Genomic DNA, 6,060 nt, shown 5'->3' with positions numbered 1-6,060 from the left:
TATCTGCCTTTCCAATAAAAATAGATAAATCTTAAAATAAACAAAAAAGCTAAGGTGCCTGAAACTTAGTGACATGAAACAATCACTTACCTGCTCATTACTTTGTGGTACTGGCTGGGCCTACCACGACAGAACTTTTTTCTGGTTTCACCTACTCTCTCAAGTAACTGCAATTATTTGGTGGGCAACTGGGGGCTGGGATTCTCCTGCTCTGTGGTCTCTCAGGAAGACTAGACCAGGTTTCTCTATGTGGCAATCAATCACACACAAAAAAGGCCAAGTCCCAAGTTTCTAAGTACTTTAACTTCTGCTTGTGTCACATTTGCCAATGTTCCATTGACCAGAGCAAATCCCAGAGTCACTGTGGGAGGAGACTGTACAAAAACTAGAATGCAAGAGTTGCTCTTTCCAGCCAGGGCTGAGCAATGGGCATCTCTCAGTACGAGTGGCACAAGCGCCGCAAGCCTGGGGGCAAGAGGAAATCCTGCCATAAGTAGCCAAAGTATGAGCTGGGCCGCCGAGAGGCCCACACTAAGATCGGGCCCCCACTGCATTCGTGCAGTGTTTGCGAAAGCAGGCAACAAGTTCCGGGCCCTGGGCTGGACATGGACAACTTCTCCTGGGGCTCTGAGTGTTGCACTCACAAAACCAGGATCATCGATGTCCTTCACCACGCCTCCAACAACGAGTTGGTGCGCACCAATAACTGGTGAAAAACTGCATTGTGCTTATCGACAGCACACCTTACCAGCAATGGTACATCTCACTACTCGCTGCGCCGGGGCTGCAGGAAGGGCGGCAAACACTTCTGAGGAGGAAGAGATATTAAACAAAAACGGTCAAAGAAAATCCGGAAGAGATATGATGGCAGGAAAAAGAACGCCAAGATCAGCAGTTTTCTGGAGGAGCAGTTGAGCAGGGCAAGCTGCTGGCCTGCATTGTGTGGAGGCAGGGTTGGTGTGATGGGGGAGAGGGCTAAGCGCCAGAGGGCAAGGAGCTGGAGTCCTACCTGAGGAAAAGTAAGGCCTAGAAAGGCAAAAAAGTCCTCCCTCGTTTAATAAAGGTGTTTGTTCTAAAAAAGAAAACAAAGGTTGATTCATGGAAGAAGCTAATGTAGCAGTTTACAACAGGAAATTAATCATTGAAGAGGGAAGAAATATCGCTGGAAAAACTACATGAAAATTGAAAGAGCCCTTCTCTTTGAGAATATTACACAGCTTCTCTGAGTTGTGATTGTGAAACACACAAAGGAAGGTGCAAGGTCTGCAGACTGAAATATCATGTATGCATGTTTTATTACATGTTTTAAGTTAAGTAAATAATCTAAAATTGAATTCAAGTAAAAAATCTGAAATTTAATTGTAACAACAGTTATAATCAGGAATAAGATAAAAATAAAGCTTCTTTATAGATGTGTGTGTATGTATATATGTGCACAAAAGCAACCAAGTTGTGACCTGATTTATTTTCTGTTGGTTTGGTTGCACTCAGCATTATTGGGTTGTAAAAACAATAGTTAAGTGGCTGCTATCTTAAAAAAAAGAAAGAAACTGAATATTGTCTTCAACTTGGCAGCTTTATTAATTACTTGGCCAAATATCCTAGAAAGATGCAATGTTCATTCTCTGGTGGGACGATGAAGGGCTGCTGACTGATGCTGTCTGTCCAGCACTAAGAATCTATTAAGTCATCAGGCAAGACAGACTTTTGCTGAGTCAGTGTTTCCCTTATAAAGGATGTAATTCAGATACTGCAGCAACCCTCCCCTCCCCATGTTTGCAATCCCACAAATAAGCAAGTATTCCATCACTCTGTTAACGTGTACATAAGGTTTCCTTCACTCTCTCCCTTCTTTTCCTTTGTCACTCTCCTATTCTTTTATTGTCTATTTCCATCTAGCCACTTATTTAATATTTCTCTCCTTTCTCAAATCAATACAATTCTTCACATTAAGAGCTTCACATGAACAATTCTTCAGAAAGAGCAACTGAAGCATTTTGAAATCCTCTGTTTTTACCATTGTGTTAAAATTAAGAACCATGCCATTACAGCCTTTGATTTCAACTTGGACACAGGTTCAGTTTTAGTAACCAAACTTACCTACTTTTTCTTTACATATATATTTAAAAGATTTATTTTATTTTTTATTGGAAAAGCAGATTTCCAGAGAAGAGGAAGACAGAAGGAAAGATCTTCTGTCCACTGATTCACCCCCGAAGTGACTGCAATAGCCAGAGCTGAGTTGATTCAAACCTAGGAGCCAGTCCCACATGGGATGGAAGATGCCCAGATCCTTCCTCACAGGATCTATTGTCATCGGAACAATAGCCGGGAGCCCTGAACGGACCCAGAAACAGGACAGTAAACTTCCTTCGGGACTTGGGAGGGGAGCTTTCTCTGGTCCTTACTTAAGTTGAACTTTGGATCCCCAACCTCTCTGGCAATGACCATCAGGGTCGCTCTGGAGCCTATCCCCTCAAAAAATTAGATTAGATAGACTGAGAACAACAAGGAAAGCTTACAACCAGACAAGAAATGGTCAGCTCAGACTCACATATACCTTACTAGGTGGGACACAAAGATTAGTTGCTCCTCACTAAGGCATTGAAGATTTCTCTGCACACCCCTCCTAAAACTGTTCTGCTCCTCAATTGTTAACATATGCCTTGTTAGAGTAATAAACCTGTTTGGACTATCCTGAAATCCGCCATATTCAGTAAAAATTATGCTTCAACAGTATAAATTGCTAAATATAAAAATGAAAATAGACACAAGACAGCTGAATAGCACCTTATAGCCATTTTAAGGTGTATAGCAGACGGTTGTGTATAAACTAAAATTGAAAAGTCAATGAAGTAGTCACAGGATGTAGTTAAGAAGTTGCATTTTCTAACATATGGGTCACTCAATACCACGTCAATTAACTTCACGGTATTGTAAATTGTTGTTGAAGTTGTGTTGTGGCTTTTCATTGGAGGGGATGATATTTTGCTGGCTCTGCTTTCAGACCAGGGATGGCCTCTCAATGAAACGGTTGAATTTATCTGGACAATAAGATGCTGGACTCTATGCATGGCCTATGTCTGCAATGCAAAAATCATGACTGGATTTGAACTGTAATACTGCAACACTGTGGAGGAATCCACCATGAGGGGAGGGCTTTTTGGAAGGGTTGGGGGAAATCCCAGAGCCTAGGAAATTGTGTCATAAAATGAAATGAAATTTTAAAAAAAAGCTAGGAGCCAGGAGTTTCTTTCAGGTCTCCCATGTGAGTTTAGGGTCCTAAAGCTTTGGGCCATCCTCTAATGTTTTCCCAGACCACAGCAGGGAGTTGGATGGGAAGTGGAGCAGACATGACATCCATATGGGATCCTGACACTTGCAAAGTGAGGGCTAGCCAATTTAGCTATTGTGCCAGGCACCTCTCAACACCTATTTTTTCTCCCTGTACTTAACACAGTTTTGCATTTAATAATTTCCCTAGCAAGAATAAAATAGTTTATATAGCTGTTTAAAAGTAGGAATGCATGAGGTGGTAGTATACTAAGCTAATTCTCTGCCATTGCTGCAGGAATGTTATATGTACACCAATTTGTGTCCCAGCTCCTCCATTTCTGATCCAGCTTCCTGCTAATGGCTTGGGAAAGCAGAAGAGACTAGCCCAAGTCTTTGGGCCCTTGCACTTATGTGGGAGACCAGAAGGAATCTCCTGCCTTCCCATCTGTTAAGCTTTGGCCGTTGTGGACATATGGAAGATCTACTCCCTCTCTCGTGTCTCTCCTTCTCATTCTCTGTAATTCTGCCTTTCAAGTAGAGGAATACATCTTTAGTAATCAATTATGAAGAAAATAGGTGTTGTGTAAATGGTTTAATATTCTTGATGAAGCAGATGACACAGATTTTAATTTTTAAAGATTTTTTATTTGAAAGATTGAGTACATTTGAGTGTAGTGATCCCATCATTTGGATTATACTCCACTGTTTTTCAGGTATATTAGTAGAGAGTTGCATTCAAAGTGGAGCAGCCAGGACTTGACCCAGTACTTATATGGGATTCTGGTGCTGCGGGTGGCACTACACCACAGTATTGGCCCCCAAGAATCTTTATTTTTATTTTAAATCCAGTGGGTTTTTTTGGTAAAATATATGTAGTTAAAAGGCAGGGCAACAGACAGAAATAGAGATAGATATTTAGAAATAGAGGTAGATAGAACAAGATAATCTTCAGTCATGATTACAGCAGCCAGGCTGGGGGAAGAGCTGAATCCAGATGCCCACCCTTGTCTTCTATGTGAGTAGTAAGGGCTCACATATTTGGGTCATCTCTTGCCTTCCCAGGCACATTAATACACACAGAGTAATAGGACTTCAATTTGCACTCCAATATGGCATGCAGACATCCCAAGTGGCAGCTTGAGCTACTGTGCCACAATGTCCTGCTCACATCTCTGCTTCTAACTCCAACTTCCTGCTGATACATACCTAGGAGGCAGCTCTGAGGATCAACTAGCTGAGCATCTCTGCCATCCATGAGGGAGACTGAGGTTGAGTTCTTAACTCCTGGCTTCAGCCTGGCCCATCTGTAAGTGCTGTGGGCATCTTGGGAGAGAACCAGAGGCTGGATGATCTCTTTATCTGCCTCTCTGTTTTACAAATGAAAATGAGAGCAAACAAAATTCTCAAATATATAAATGATCACAAATTATAAAGAAGTGTAAGCAGTTCGTTGGTAATACACACACAGCCAAAGCTGGAAAGGAAGCAGACACTTGCCAATTGTTAGTTGTACTGTGCAGGAAATGCTGTCAACTGTGATAAGAACAACTTTCTCCTACTTACCCACCTTGAGGACAGTTTAAAGACACCAGTTTATTTCCACTGAAAAATGTTGAGATCTTGGTGTTCCAGAGTTGCAGTGGCAACTCAGTAAGTGGTACTTCCAGGAAGTCACCTAGGATCTGGCTTCCTCAGCATATTACATTCCCATACAGGCTCATTTCGTGAATGGATTCTGCACTTCAGGAATGAAGACAGATTGAAGGGCCTGTGTTCTCTCAATAGTCTGGCCTGATGCTTCTGCTTGTATCACATAAACCAGAAGAACATAAAGGGCCCTGCATAATAGCCTAGTGGCTAAATCCTTGCCTTCCATGCACCAGGATCCCATATGCATGCCGGTTCATATCCTGGTCGCCCCACTTTCCATCTAGCTCCCTGCTTTTGGCCTGGGAAAGCAGTACAGCATGGCCCAAAGCCTTGGGATCCTGCACCCATGTGGAAGACCTGGAAGAAGCTTCTCGCTACTGGCATTGGATTGGCTCAACTCCAGCTGTTGTGGCCACTTGGGGAATGAACCAGCAGACAGAAAATTTTTATCTTTGTCTCTGCTCTCTGTATATCTAACTTTCCAATAAAATAAATAATTTTTTAAACGGGGATGTGGAACACACAGTCTTTGTTCTGGACTGTAGCATCCCAAGAAGTAACGCGGGGTCACCAGGGTTCTGTTAGAAGACAGAGAGAGTGGGTACTGGGGAAGCTGAAGGAAGCCCCTGTGGCAGCGACTAAGGCAGTTACGCGCTATCAGGCTATTTGGGAAGTTTGGGCGAGCTGGAGTTCAGGAAGAGCTTTAATGATAACTGGGAATATCCTCTCTTAAGGTTTCCTTCCCTGCTTATTTCTCCATCGGGAGTTCTAGGACACATTATTGTGGCTTATACTTTGTCAGATGCTAGCATCCAGCACTCTGATCTGGAGGAAAGTATGCTGTAAGGCAAATGGCTGTATGGCAGCCACGGTGAGGGAGCAACAGGGCCCTCAGACCTCCTGAGGCAGCAGCTGCAGCACTCCACGCTGAAGAGTTGGCAGTGCTACCTGGCAAGTCCAAGCAGTGGCTGTGGGGTCCCCAGAGCTGGACCAGGCTGATACCAGGAGCCAGCATTCCATTCAAATCTGCCAGAGGGTGGCAACCCCAGAACCTGTGCTTTCATGGACTACCTCCCACGCACATTAGCAGGAAGCTGAACTGGAAGTGGAAGCAGAACTCCATCCCAGGCACCT

The 6,060-nt window shown here is 43.3% G+C and overlaps 1 pseudogene; it reads left to right on the top strand.

Annotated features, from left to right (window-relative positions):
* The first annotated feature begins 425 nt into the window (after nt 1-425).
* LOC101527624 (small ribosomal subunit protein eS8-like) lies at nt 426-1,117 on the top strand (annotated as a pseudogene).
* Nucleotides 1,118-6,060: the final 4,943 nt, after the last annotated feature.

The sequence above is a fragment of the Ochotona princeps genome, chromosome 1, assembly GCF_030435755.1.
Source record: "Ochotona princeps isolate mOchPri1 chromosome 1, mOchPri1.hap1, whole genome shotgun sequence".
NCBI classification, from domain to species: Eukaryota; Metazoa; Chordata; class Mammalia; order Lagomorpha; family Ochotonidae; genus Ochotona; species Ochotona princeps.
Note: the sequence above shows the minus strand (reverse complement) of the source record. Positions and strands in the feature narration are given on the sequence as shown.